This window comes from Anopheles funestus, chromosome 3RL, assembly GCF_943734845.2.
Source record: "Anopheles funestus chromosome 3RL, idAnoFuneDA-416_04, whole genome shotgun sequence".
NCBI lineage: Eukaryota > Metazoa > Arthropoda > Insecta > Diptera > Culicidae > Anopheles > Anopheles funestus.
The window spans coordinates 16,917,169-16,931,742 of record NC_064599.1 but is presented as its reverse complement, the minus strand read 5'-3'; the positions used below and the strand labels follow the sequence as shown (position 1 = coordinate 16,931,742).

The 14,574-nt window shown below is 42.0% G+C and overlaps 1 protein-coding gene across 3 annotated transcripts in view; it reads right to left on the bottom strand.

The window, feature by feature from the left end:
* LOC125768005 (serine/threonine-protein kinase phg2) overlaps positions 1-14,574 on the bottom strand; it is a 134,543-nt gene that overhangs the window by 85,081 nt on the left and 34,888 nt on the right. For all 3 annotated transcript variants that reach the window (XM_049435096.1, XM_049435097.1, XM_049435095.1), the window contains exon 3: positions 4,968-5,036. The gene's annotated coding sequence lies outside the window, so the exon portion shown is untranslated. The remainder of the gene's footprint in view (positions 1-4,967; positions 5,037-14,574) is intronic.

Sequence of the window (14,574 nt, the reverse complement as noted above, 5' to 3'; positions counted from 1 at the left end):
AACGCCATGTCCTGTCCCGTTGGCCGTCCTTCAGCAGCTGAGCGCCCAATGGGGTGGGCAAAATATTCGCACGCCGGTTTCGTCTAATGGTTACGTGATGGTGCACAAACGCTCTCCCGGGCAACACGGTCGCAAGATCTTCGGCTAAACCGATTTTGCGATATGGAAGCGAAACGATACCTTCACCTAAGCGAGCGTGAACCGATAGCAAATTACATAAGCGAATCGTGGTGCCGGGCGCAAAAAGTGGTATACAAAAAGATTTTTTAGGAGAAAAACAAGTTACTCCTCCACCATGGAGAGAGAGAGCCTTTTAGGACACTTCCAAACCTATCTCTATAGCCGATCCCAGCGTACGAAACGCTTTTGGGGTAGTTTTTCTTCGCACGTATATGCAAGATAAAAAGTTCTTCTCCTGTCTGAAGGCCTGTCTGTACGTCTGTACTTCGCATACGTACTTGTGCGGCTTTCGCAAAACAGCGCTCTTCAAATGTATGTGCGTGCTCATGGTGCTCCGGTTTGCGGGTTTCCAGTAAGCGATGATATGCGGGCGGTGAAGCTGATTCCAAGCCACCCTGACAGTCTATTAATTGGATTTCATCTAATTGAAAATGAGCAAAAGTTGGGATAAGATGGGTCATAGGTTTTTGCGCTGTATTTCAAGCATATTGATCAAACTACATTAGGTGCCCACATACACAACGCGGAAGTGCCAGACAAATTGGGCAGCAATCGAGATGATGCAATTAATACACGGGGTGGTAAGTTTGCTTAAAATTACAACATACGTGTAGCTTGTGCGTTGTGAAGGACTGCAAAATAAATACACTCTTGCGATTCGAGTGAAATCAATTAGTTAATTACGTGTGCTAAGTACAGGCCGTGTAATTAAGTAATGTGATTATAAGCTCTTACGAGCAACAAAACCCAAAACAAGAAAGGAGCAGAAGGAAGCGCACCAAAAAACAGAGAAAAAAAACTCCAATCTGTAACGAGACGAGGTAAATTACTTTTAATTTCTACGCTTGTGTATGAGCTAATTTTTCTAATTGATTGGATGCGAGATTTGAAGGTGAATCGATAGCATAGAAAATAATTTATCTCATTTGTGCAAGAAATAGAGCCAACACAATTTTGAAGGTGTCTCACAATTATTTCCTATTGCTTTACAAAAAAAATTCTCTATGCGAAAGAGCTACGAGAATTTTCAACTGCATCAAAATGATTTCATGAATGCTCAATATATCGTACGGATTCTAAACAGAAAGATTGTTTTTTTAAGAAACAGGAAATACATAATAGCTTAAGAATAATCTACTATAATTAAATTGATTATGTTCACCTTTCATATTTATTCTCTCGTTTTGACTGAACAATCCTTGAAGAAACCTATTGCTAGGCGAAAGTGAGGTTCGTTGAGCTAATATTGGTGGACATTTCCAAAAACTGGATCATCTGTTAGAACATCTCATGAAAGACCACAACTGCTCTTTACTTCGGTGTTCAAATGGCAGCCTCACTTTTGTGAGCACATGTTTAATGAAAAATCATAATTTATTTATATATTCGATACTGTTAACACTACCAGCGTACAAGAACTTCACAAGACAGATTATCATATTTTTAAAGGTAGTATTTTATATACTCTCTCTTTAGGTTTTTTTTTTTGCAATCTAACGACTAATGGTGAATCACTGATGACACAAGCGACGCTGTAGAAGTAAAAAAAGCGAATGATATTTGTAGTACTTAAATGATTTCTGTTACCATTCAGTGTTTGCAGCATTTTTAAAACAAACATAATTTATGAAAGCACAATAATTCCTTCCGAATAATTTTAAAATGAAATAAACTCACATTGTGTTACTATCTAGTACGGCATGATTTGCTTCTTATCGTAAGAACATCCACGGAAGCTTAAACATCAAACCCTAAAGCACTGAATGCACTCCGTCATACGATACATGACATGGAACAAACATGCCATATATGTGTGTTAGATTAAAGGAAATGGAAAATGTTTCACCAGGAAATGGAACTAACAAAATAATCCTTCTCCCACAACGACCTACCCAAAACACTCACCACCGCCTAAAAAGCTTTCCTAACAGACACGCACACCAAATGTACAGTTAGTGTCCGGAGAGAGAGAACAAAAACACGATAATGGTGGTAAGTAACAGACACTAAAAAAACGAACCAAAGTAAAAACAAAACAAACATCAAAACAAAGGTTTTACCAGCAAATGTCGACCGAAAAGCAGACAAACACATAAACGCGTCTCTTAAAACGATAGAAACGCATTAGAGGAGAAAAATCTCTCTGACCTCGTGGGTATGGACCGTACGGAGGAAAAAAGTCGTGTGGCACAACAAAAAAAGCACAAAAGCAGACAACAGAAGTTAAAGTTGAACAAAAAAAAACACACAACGCACCAAACTAGGTAATTGGTGTAGCGTCTTCTGGAACAAGCACGCACCGGGACACCTAGATTAATGTTGTCCGCCCGATGCTACTTTCCATCCCCGAACCACCCTCCCTTTCCCATCACAAAAACACTGTAACTGGACATCATGTCATGGTGGCGTCCGAGAAGCTAACTGTTCTTGAGGGGGTGTCTAAGCACGCCATACACTCGCCCATCAATTTGTGACCGACCGGCACAGTCTCTCCACAGTGCAAGCGTTTTTGTTACTCCTGTACAGGTTTTCGTGGCGTCCCTTTTTGGATGATGGTTCGTCGGTCCAATTTCACCACCTTCGAACAAAAGCTTTGGGATGTGTATTTTGCCGTTGTTTTGTTATTTTGTTGTCTTCTACGTGCTAACACGTCACTGGTTTGCTTCTTCTCGTGGGTATGTTTGTTCCATTGCGGTGATAGTAATTTATACCTCGACGGATCGGACGGAACACTGCTATTGATGCTTTGGTTGTCTTATTTTTTTGTTGTTGCTGTTGTTTTTACTTGCGATTTCGTACTTGGAGTTATCGAACCGATCTTGGTGGTAACGGCTGTAACGGTTTTGCAATCTCAAGCCATCTTACGCGGTTCACCGTAGATCTTCTTTACAATGTCAGCCGGGAAGGATCACAATCTTCAAGAAGAATCAATATCGGAAGGTGTCTGATAGCTTAGGATTTATAAAAAAAAGAAAAAATAAAACTAAAAATAGGAAGAAAAGCGAATCCATTCAATTACGTCTAATGAGTTCGAACTCTACAAGGCAGCTTTGTACGTCTTGGATCACCTACATCGTATCTTCTACCAAAAACCGGAGGTCATAAATCTTTCGTCGGATAATCTTCGAAAGATTCCGACACTTGCGCGAGGTACTTCGATCCGGTTACGGTTCTTCCACCGATAACGTCAACAAGTACTCGAGCACACGGAGCGCCTTCCGAAAGATGTCTTACCGAGCCCCAACAAAACCTCAAGACGGTTTCCGCCTTGACCATCATCAATCAAAACATTATTAATTATGACAAAATAATTATCTCCACCTTCTCATCTCTCTCGCAGTACGAGGAGGCGCAAACGCAGGGCAGGACACTGCTGTCATAGGGTCATGAAGTGCCATGAGCTGCTGAGTCATGGTGGATCGCTTGACCGGCGGTTAAGAAACCTACGCCTGGGTCCCCATTCCCCGGGAGCTTAGAGTCATCTACCGGGCAGGTCAGTGACCTAAGCCATCGATTGGAATCTCATTCTAGATCAAGTTCTCCGTCATCATAAATAGGCGGCTTCACAATGTTTTGCACCGACACTTGATCTGTTTGCGGTGAGCTTATGTTACCACCCATCCCCAACTAAGTCATACAGGGCTTCTTTCTTTGGCGTGCTTTGAAATGAATGAAAGATGCGCTTTTTGTTGTGAAGGATCATAGATCGATTGTGCTGGTGGTTGACCGTTACCTTCAGCATTCTTTGGGTCGATTACAGTTTAAACTGCTCGAGTCAATTTCCTCTTCCACACGAGATGCCACGCTGAGCATCGACTTAAGCTTCATCAAAATGGAAAATTCTTTTTTGAAAAAAAAAGAGCTGAATATTCCTCCAGTTCTTCAACAATACCCACACAATGGACCGCAACGCGGGCGTATGTAATTCAAAGCAACAGCAAAGAAATCTCGATGAAAGAAAAGCAGCACACTCGTTAAATAAATGAAACGAGCGTATGCAGAGTGTTATTGAAATATGTTTCGCCTTCGTTTTGAACAGCCAGCAAAAGCTTTACACTCGCATACTTCACGAGCTTATCCTTCGAAACTCTACTTCCCGCAAGATAAAAGGAAGGAAGAAGAGATTTTTACGCTGAATCTTCTTTTATGCTTGCCAAATTATGCAGCTTCTGTGCTTTTGGCCTTTCTGTGTGTATTGTTTTGCACAGACGCCTCCCTACGAGAACAATAGTTTGTCTTCAGCAAGTTATGTTTAAACCACACATCCTACGCCTTCGCTTATAGTGGAGGAAGTTCTCACTGCTCAGTGTAAAGTTTTTTAATGAGACACACATTCGCATTTGCCAAACATAAACTTCCACAATTTCGCTGCATCGGTAGAAAAAGGAAAAAAGAAATTTTAATGAATATCAACAGCAAAACAAGTCCGCTCTGTTGTTCTGCAACTATCTTTCGCAGAATAAAATTTAGGCAAAAAAAAATCGACAACATAACACATCGATGAATGTGAAACGGCAAGCAAAACAGAAAACCATCATGCTTGGCCTGTTAAAAACATGTTAAAAGTTTCTGCTTTATTTCTGTTTTGATAATTGATAATGTTTTGATTCGGTATTTTCATTGTGGGTTTTGTTGCAAAATACACATCTTTGGTTCGGGGTTTGTTTGCAGTTTGTGTCTTTTATTCTTCCTTTTTGGACAGTGGCTTTGTGATGCTTTCACAAAACGGGCAAAATAAACATGCATGGAATGTTTTTTTTTGTACGATTGAAATAAAACAAACCAACCTGCAGAAGGTCCTGTAGATATCTGCACAGCTGCTCTTCCTTCTGTTTCTTCTGTTTTTGATTTCAAATCTGCAAAAAAAACGAGAGAATTAAAAGTTAATAAAAAATCTCGCTAGCGAAGGGAGATAAAGAGTGGAAAATATATTCGTTTCCCGGAGCTGTACAGGAAGTTGACATTTATTTCGATTTCTTGTATTCTTTTCCTCGCTGGGAGAAAGAGCTTTAATTGTAGCAAATAATAATAAATGTGAGAAGAAACTTATTTCTTCACGCTCGGAATGTATATGATACCGGAAATGCATCGATTTTCGGTGTCCGGTTCTATGTGTGTGCAAATTTATTTGCCGATTATTTTCACCACAGGAAGTTACGTTTAAGCTTTATAACAAACGACCGTTACACGATTGTTGTCAAACACATCCGTTTGTGTAGCGTTTCGGCGTCCGGTGTCATTTGTCGAGGTTCGAAAGAAAAAGGTAAAATGTGTTAAAGCGATGAAAAATATTTGTCGTGTTAAGCCATTAATTTCTGCACTACTTCGCCAATTGGTTCAGTTTTTTTTTTTGTAATATTGTTTACCGATTTTAATATCCTCAGGTTCTGATAATTATTTAAAGCTGATAAAGGTGCACAAAGTGCTGATAATATTTTATCCAAATTATGAAGCTTTTAACTTTTCGTGCTTTAAAGAGTCTTGCAGGCTGTCGATATATGTATGATATATATTTTACTGCTTGTTACTGATGAGATCAAAATAGAAAAACTCCACTTGAATGTTTACTACTTCACATGTTTATTGCTTTTCGCTCGGAACTATTGCTTAGTGTATAGCGGTGCATATTAATATTTTTTCTGAGTATTTCCTACTCAGTATGCACATTTTAGTACACGGTTACGAACTACGGATATTAGTTTTGAAGTACTCATTTGTTTCAATTTCAACATGTTTTATATTGAAGTTTTCAGAAATACTGAAGCATACAAAGCATATGCAAATACTTTGCCCCGAAACCCTTGTACAAACCAATCAACTAGGACTCTAATCAAAATCTCGCCCATAATAGAACTCCCTTACACCCTGGCCCGAAATAATTCCCACAAACGTTAATATCTCAATATTTTGATTCGATTTCTATTCCACGTCGTAAGCATTCAGTGCATCTCATTAAGTACTTACTGGTCGGTTGTGACATCCTTAACGATTGTTGCCCTAACCACAAAAACATTACAACGAACATAACCGTGCTAATGCAAGGACGTAGCCACCTTCACTCCGCCTAAACCATTATTGTACACTGTGACCCAATTTTGTAGCCGCTTTAACACTTCCCAACATCTGAGACACATCTTGGCGGCGGCAGTACGACGACTTTATTGACCGCATTGGAGTTCCCATTTCGAGGGCTCTTCGGTGGTGTCACTCTTGAGTTGGCGGTGAAGGCGCCCAAAAAAAAAGAAAAAGAAACTCCCCTGTCAAGTGCTCAGTACCGGCACTACAAACGCTAGCCAATGAAATTGGTATTACCTCACCCGAGTGAAGTGAACCGTCTCAACTGCTCAGAACTCGACCACTCGTGCAACCTTGACAATGGGAACAATGTGCAGGGTACTTGCCTCACACCCTTTACTGTCTTAAGGGTCTCCGGTTTCTTTGGTGTGTTCCACAATGTGTTTGTGTTGCGTGTATGGTGTGCCATTACTGGAGGGCTTTTCCTGATCGCGGATAGGAATCAAGCACCTTTTGCGCAAAACACACCGTAAGGTGCCGCAGGGCATAAGAAAAGAATTGAAGAATGTGGAATGCATTAACATAATTTCTTTCTTCACCAGTTATCTCGGCTTCAATTCACATCATCATCATCATCATCGTCATCATGGGCTTCATGTTGACGTTACCATCAGCTGGCAGCATGATACAATGTGTGCCAAAACTGAGGTTGTATGGTTCCTTCTCCGTATTTTATTTCTTGCTCATGTTGCCACCCGTGATACTAAGAAGAAGGAGCCGTTTTTCAAGAATCTGTCATCCGGACCAGGAACGGTACGGGACCCAGCTAACTTGGCGAGGTACTTTTTGAGAAACTTCAAACTTGGCTCCACAACAACAATGAGCTGGGAGGTTCGGTTTCTTTAAAATGGAAGAACTGTAGTGAAAAGGTGGCAAGATGTTGGTTGGTTCGTAACACGACCATGACGACGAGATTACATGGCCGCCAGGTATTGGAGGATATGATTGTGGTTCGTACAACATGCGTCCAAAAAATCCAAGTGTCGAACATTTCCGTTGTCTGGGTGAAGCAATTTGGAGTAAAACTCGTGTAACAAAACAAAAAAAAGGTAAAACATTGGATCCAAACAATCGGATGGTTTTCTTTTCCACCTCAATGGTTCAACTTCTATTCCTAAAAAAACTGTTGGAGATCCTCCAGACATTTGGTTCCTGGCGGTATGGAAGTACAGCACAAGATGGGATATAATTTACACGGGGTAATAATGGGCCCTATGAAACGATTGCATCGGTCTGGCGTCTTTGGATAAAAGGTTCTGGTACACAGTCGACAACATTCTGTAGCGGAACCATTTCTGGGTAGCTCCAAACAACAGAACAACATACCCGACAACACGACGCAGTTCCGACAGCGGAAATGTTTCTTTAAAATCCACCCCCGGCTACCATCCAGCATGCTCTCCCTGGGTGTATTTGGAATTTTTGATCAATTCCGCGAGCTTGAGTTTTTTGTACGTAAAACAAAAACAAGGAAATTCCGAAGACGCACCTCCATAATAACCATTTTGGGCGGCACCCATCACCGTGCGTCTCATCTTGTCGGATTCATCGTCTCTTGTGAGCATCACACACCAGGGCACGACCGATCTACCGGATGGGAACAATTTGTTTACAAGAGCCCATCCGGATCGTGAAAACCGAGCGTACAAAAAAGGGCCCCGTTCTTACCGAGAAGAAAACATTACCTATTATGCATTTCATTACGGTACCATTTGAAAGGATTTCCAAACAACCCTTTTTGACTAGACGATCATAAACGAAAATGCGTACCGCACCGGTGTGTGCCTTTATTTAAACCGTGCAATAAAATTTGCCATTACAATTAGTGCTTCGGAAAATGGTGTACCGGTGTGGGGTGTATTAAGCTTCAAAGTTATCACATTACGGGAACGGTTCGGTTTGAAAATGACTTTTCATGAGGTGGAAAATGTTGCAACACGAGCATGAAGCGGCACGAACGTTAAACTCTTGATCAAATATTCATTCAACTTTACCAACGGCATTCGCAAGACGGGAGGGATTCGGGAGAAGCATTTAATTTTGCATCTCCCAAGGTAGGACCATAATTAAATTAAGCAATTATTCATCGCTGGAAGACAGGCCAAAACCCGGGGTAATGCAGTACTTGTGCGGTTACTCCTATATTTTTTTTTTATTTGTGGCTCGTTTAGACTCATGACTCTCGAGACTGACAGGCAGTAAAGCGAAGGAGGAGCTAATAGCAAGAAGCAAAAAAAAAAAAACAGCTCGCGTCAGTAAATCGCTTTCGGGAGCATTGCAACAACCATAAATCAGCGTAGGAGAGCTACAGTTCGGTATAGTGCTGGTGTGTTCCTCCTGGTTTATACCCTTACCATTGCCTTCGACCAGTCACCGGAACGACCACAACCGACACAAATTAGTGCCACTTTCCTTTGCATTCTGCATCCGTCCGACGGACCGAGCCTGTACATTGCCGCCCGCTTTTACAGGAAGGACTTTTGGAGTTACTTGAACTTTTGGCTGATTGGGGCCAGTTTTGTTTGATTTACTTGATGTATGGCGTCATCCATCCACGGGATAATAGTTTGAGCCGATTGTTGTGGAACCGTCTGTGACGGGAATGGGTGCCCTTTTGGTAGCACCATACACAACTCAACAAGATCATGTTGTGAGGTTAGGCGATCACAAAAGCGGGCTTCAACTCAAATATGGACACGATGGACTTTTTTGGTTCGTAATTGCAGACGGAAATGTCAACCGAACCGAGCCTCTCCAACTGACCGAGCTTTCGGCCAGCGTTGAGAGAACTTTCCACTGCTTTATAAACGATGAAAAACAACCAAAAAAAAGCACATCACACTCAAGCTCGGCAAAAATTTTGCCATTCAGCTAAAACAGGGTTGAGATTACGCTTATTGTAAATTATGGGCAACCGAATGGGTAGCCTTCGTTGGGTGGACAAAATTTATGCGTTTGCTCTTTTTTCTCCCCATTGAAAACCTTCCCCTTCTAAAACGGTACGACTCCATCTAAAACGGTACGGCCCGGAAAGTGTATCCACCCACTCGGAAACTTCACTTTGAAAAAGGTGCAGCTGCGACGGCGTTGCGTCACAGGAAGAGGCAAAAGTTTCCACCAGCCCCGGGGGTTACCGACCACTCGAGTAGTGATTTTTCTTGCATGTGTTTGCGTAAAGACTTGAGTGGTTTTTAATTAATTGCAAGAAACAACACCAAAATGGATGCTACGCTTTTGCCCCAAAACTACTGATGACAGTACTTGAAGCATTTGTTTTTAAGGTTCGAATGGGTTCCTCTGCAATCTCAACCAATCCGAAGCTCGGTGTCTATGTTTTATTCTAAGAAAGTACCCCATTTGCATTCCTCCCTCGTCGTGTCCCTACTACGGGTGGGACAAAAATTTCCAGTAAACCTCAATGACAAACAAATCGGTTGCAAGAAACCATTTTCCTTTCTTTCCCAACATCCTCGGGGCGAGCAATCTGCTTGTCTTCCCCGAACGAAGTGTAACTTTCAAATTTGTCAACATATCTCATCGGTAAACATTCGTATGAAAATATCAGAAAATTTGCATAGCTTTTTCTTACGATTCCTCAAAACCTTTGGTTGTTTCGACGAAGCGGTGGAAAGCTTCTTGTACGCTAGAAATTTTCTACCACCCAAACCAACCGGTCCTTTTCATTGTCCAGTAGCATCTTTGTTCCATGCTTTCCTTACGCAGAACTATACACATGTCTGGAAAAAGGACCACTACTTGTACAACTACCATCGTACTATCCGTTTGGACGAACGACCACTGATGTTGACATGTGTTATGAAAACGGTTGCAATCTAAACAACAATGGTTTGCCGGTTCGGTACCAAATCTCTGGGCATCTTTCATTCTACGTTTGATCAACAAGGCACGCACGTATGCACATACGCAATTTGTCGGTTAGTTTTCATGGTTTTCTGCTGAACTTTGTTAAATGATGATTTATTTGTAATACACTTCCTAGAAGGGAAAGGTTTTGATAAACTGGTCGTCATGGTATTAGGTCTTTTTCTAGAATTTCAGGTTAGGTAAGTGAAGTGTAAGTTTCGCTTGAATAATGTTTGTGGAAATTGAAATAAATAGTTGCTTACATATAAATTGTGTTTTTTTTCGAGGTCTTGAAGGGACTCGTCGGCCAATATTGGATTGTCGAAATGGTCTTTACGGACTCGATTGCACGGTATCTTTCTCTGCAATAGATTAAACACATATAAAAGTACAGTTTCTGCTGTCTAATATCTTATATCCAGAAGTCGTTGTAAAATTTTTCCAAACGTTTTCTTCCGGGTTAGGAAATTGATGCAATACAATCTCAGCTTTTCTAATCTCCTCTCTACATGTCTACATGTTTTATTTCGCCTAATGTCCTTGTTCGTAATATACAGAACTAATGGACCCATGCTTTACCACTTACGACGAAAGTTTACGAGCTACGGAATGATTAGTCGCGATCATATTTGAACCCAAAGGTTCCTGCTTTTTCCATAATTCTTCACCTACCAATTCCCTGGTTCTATCCATCAAACATTCTGCCGTTAACTTATAACACCAAATGCCACAAAGGACCATCATTCATCGCAACGCTCTAGAAACGATAACTCAAACAAAAAACAAAAAACAAATGGAATCGACACCACGCGCGGCCATAAAAGCCCTAAAACTCCCAAAAAAAAAATGCTGCCTGAGAAATCTGACTCTGAGTGAAATGTAATGGTCAAAGCTGGAGGCATGCGAAAGGGTCTGCCTTTTTCCACCAGACCGAACACGTGCACCAAGCAAAACGTGGGGAAAAGAATAAAAACTGGAACGGTACCGGATGATGGCATGCTTACAAATGTGTGTGAAAACATTGCTTTTTCCCCCTTTACACATGGTGCTGATGAACACATTAACAGACATTTGTTCTAATAAACGTGATAGGAAAGGAAAGTTTAACTCATTTGTTTTAAGGTTTTTTTTTTGTTGGGGTGGTTAAGGGTAGATTCGGTTTTCCACTTCGTTGTGCTTTTTTTTCCTTTTTTCGCTAAATTGTGCGTGCGCATTTACATTTAAGCTCGGTGAAGCTTTAGCCGTACGATCGCTGTAAAAGTGGGCCATTCTACGCTGTTTGACCATGGCATCGGTACTATCTGTTGGGATGTAATTCGGTCTGTTGGTCAAAGTGTTGCCCACTGACCCTTGTACCGGGCCGCCCCGGATGTGCATCGATCGTGGATTTAACTGTATTCTTAACGTTCCGGCCGTGGCCGCTGTGTTTTGTTGTTACTCATCTTCTCATTTGCTACTTCCTTTTGTTGTTGCTTTTTTTGCGGCTTGTTTTACGAGTAGTCGCACCCACACTCGAACCGGAACCGAGTTTTGAAGGTTCCCGAAGCTAAACGCGCAAAAAACAAAAGCACCCTATAGATGGCGCTTGTTGCAGTAGCTAGCGGGTAGCCTAGAGTGGTGTAATTAGTGATGACCGAAAATTGGTCCAACCGGGGCAGTACCATGGCAGCCGAAAAAAGGGGTGTACGTCCCGTTCCGTTCCATTTCGGTTGCTGCCCGGCAGAGGAAACGAGTCCGCCTATTTATGCGGCGACAAACAAACTTATGAGCAACGAAAATGGGATGAAAAAGAAGAAGCACTCCACAGCGGAGATAATTTATTCACGCACTGCAAAGCTCGAGTTTTGCTTATTTTTCTACCCCATTTGGTGAGTATAGTGGTGCGCGAACGGCAGTGGAGATGTACGGTAACTCCAAGTGAGGTTATGGTCGGCACAATATTTATCACTCCCCGGAGCACTTCCGATACTGGGAATACCGGTATGGTAGGAAATGGATGTTTGATAAGCATCTCCAACCTAACCCCGGCGACCGGTATGGTTGCTTCATGGAAAAAGGGCCACCCGGCTCTACCCCTATCCGTGGTTTTTGAGGGGAAGAAATGGGGAAATTATGAATTATCTCGTACCATTCGTCGCTGAGACCACAGTGGAGCATGCATTGTTGTTGTGGAGTTCTTTCCCTCTCATCCCTCCTCCCTTCCCACCTGGCCCATTACCTAGTGCTTCCGATGGTCCCCGGGCGTATTAATCCATCTATCTTCCCGGGACCACAGCACGCCAGTCTCCCAGAGAGCGTTGCATCGCGGCCAATGTCTCCCCTGGGGGGATGTATGTACTGTACCGAATGCGCTCTGGCCGCGTTCTACATTCGTTCCTACCGAACATACAAACACAATCGTTAAAGGGGAGGGAAAAATGTTTCACCAAAACCAGGCAAAACACACCCAGAAGAAGCATATTTAGGAAGTGACGATGGAGCGGCAGGATACTCTCCTTGTGCCAAAACCATGCATCGGTCGAGAACGAAACGAGAGCTTGGCATGAAAAATGAGCCTCCAAGTCATAAGCTACGATGGGGCTGCTCCAAACTCAACCGCATCCCTGCGGATGGGATCGGGGCTGGGGTTTTTTTGTGTTTTTGTTTTCCGCTCCTTCTGGGCATCACTAACTGTCGAACGCCGGGCGTAACTGGGTGTCGAAAATGGAATGAAATATGACATCCACTATCAGCTGATAACTCTCGGAAGCATCATTTCGCTAGCGCAGCATTGGACGACCATCCGAGTGTCTGTACCCGTACGTCATTCGCGAAGTTTTCGCTGAAACCCAACTATAAACAATCGTCTTATCGGGATGTACCTCTTCGCCACAGAAACGAAATGAGCTTTAGGGATACTCGGGAACGAACGGTTGATTGAGGGGATGCACAAGAGTTGGGAATGGGACGAGAAAGAAGCGTTTATGAGATAATATTCCCACAGAAGGGTCCCGTCAACGGTTAGTGTCTGTTGAAGGATGAAGCTCAATCTTTTCTCGCGTTCGAATTGATTTATGATGTTACTTATGGGATAGCTGGGAAATGGTTTTTGCTGTAAGAAATGTTTTGATGGCGAACAAGGCTACAGGAGTAAAGAAGAAAACAATATTCAATTAAAATGAATAATTTTTCACATCATTACAAAAAAAAGGTTTTTTGATTGCAAAAAGTATTGATTGCGAACAGAAATGTTTATGTAAAAAAAGGTTAATAAAATTAAATTTGTTTACTGACTGTCGTAAAACAAAAAATATTCAAGGAGACTAGGAAAAAAAAATTGAGGACTTATTGAAGAAAAAAATTTCTAAAATCAATCATATTCTTTAATACTTTCCTGCATGAAAAATGTAATAAAATGTTATCAATAATCCATATTGACGAACCAGTCAAATATTTAATGTTGTTAAGAAAAGCTCACAAAGCTCATTCCATCCCTCGAGTAGGGTGTTTTGACCTGAAAACATCGCCCACAAAAACCACGAAGGAATATGAACGTACCGTTCCAAAAAGAAAAAAGAAAGGATCCCGAACCTTATTATGGTTTTCCAAACAAATCATTCAAACGGGATAACATTCCTCCCTTCGGTACGACGGCAACAAGTTTAAAACATAAACCAAATTTAATTATGAGCCAACGCACCACTCAATCGGTTGTCTCATCCACCTGAGGGCCCCTCTACCGGGTTGTTGGTAAAGGTCTCAGATTGTCCTTTGAAGTGGGAAAAAGGTAAGTCAGTGCGTTTTTTTTCTCCCTTTTATATTTTCCACGCTTTTAAACGGATTCCACGGCGAAAACCTTTTACTAGCCGGGAAAATGGTTAGCAAAGCTTGTTTAAAAGCTCATCTGTAGCTCATCTCCCGGCGGGCCGTTTAGTTTTTTTTATGAGCGTTTTTTTCTTTTCTATCTTCCCCCCCTCCGATGGAAAGTGGTAGAGAAATGCGCAACAACTTAAATGATGGATTGCTTTTCGGAAAAATCGTACAAACAGCTGCGACCCCTAATCGATCTGCCCCACGTGAAAGAGGTGAAGGACACACCAGCCCGCGTGTCTTGGTGTCGCATGTGTTTTTTTTTTGTTTCTTGTCGCTCAAACCACCACACGAAACGAACGTCTTTGAAAACGGACAAAGAAACGCAAGGACACGTTTTCTTGGTCACCACCCTTTCGGAACGGTAAGGAGCTTTTCCTTTACAAGGGAAAATCCTTCGATCGGGTTGTTCAATTCGTTCGTTTCCAACCCTTATCCTTACGGTTCGTGTTCCATCCTTACGTTCTGTAGTTTAACTTATATCGTGCACGAAAAGGTCACTTTCCGTCGGGTGTGCTTCCCTTTTCAGCCGACGACGACGACGACGACGACGACAAAGCCATTCCAGCGCGTTACGGGGTCCGGTTGGTTGCGTGAACGGACGTT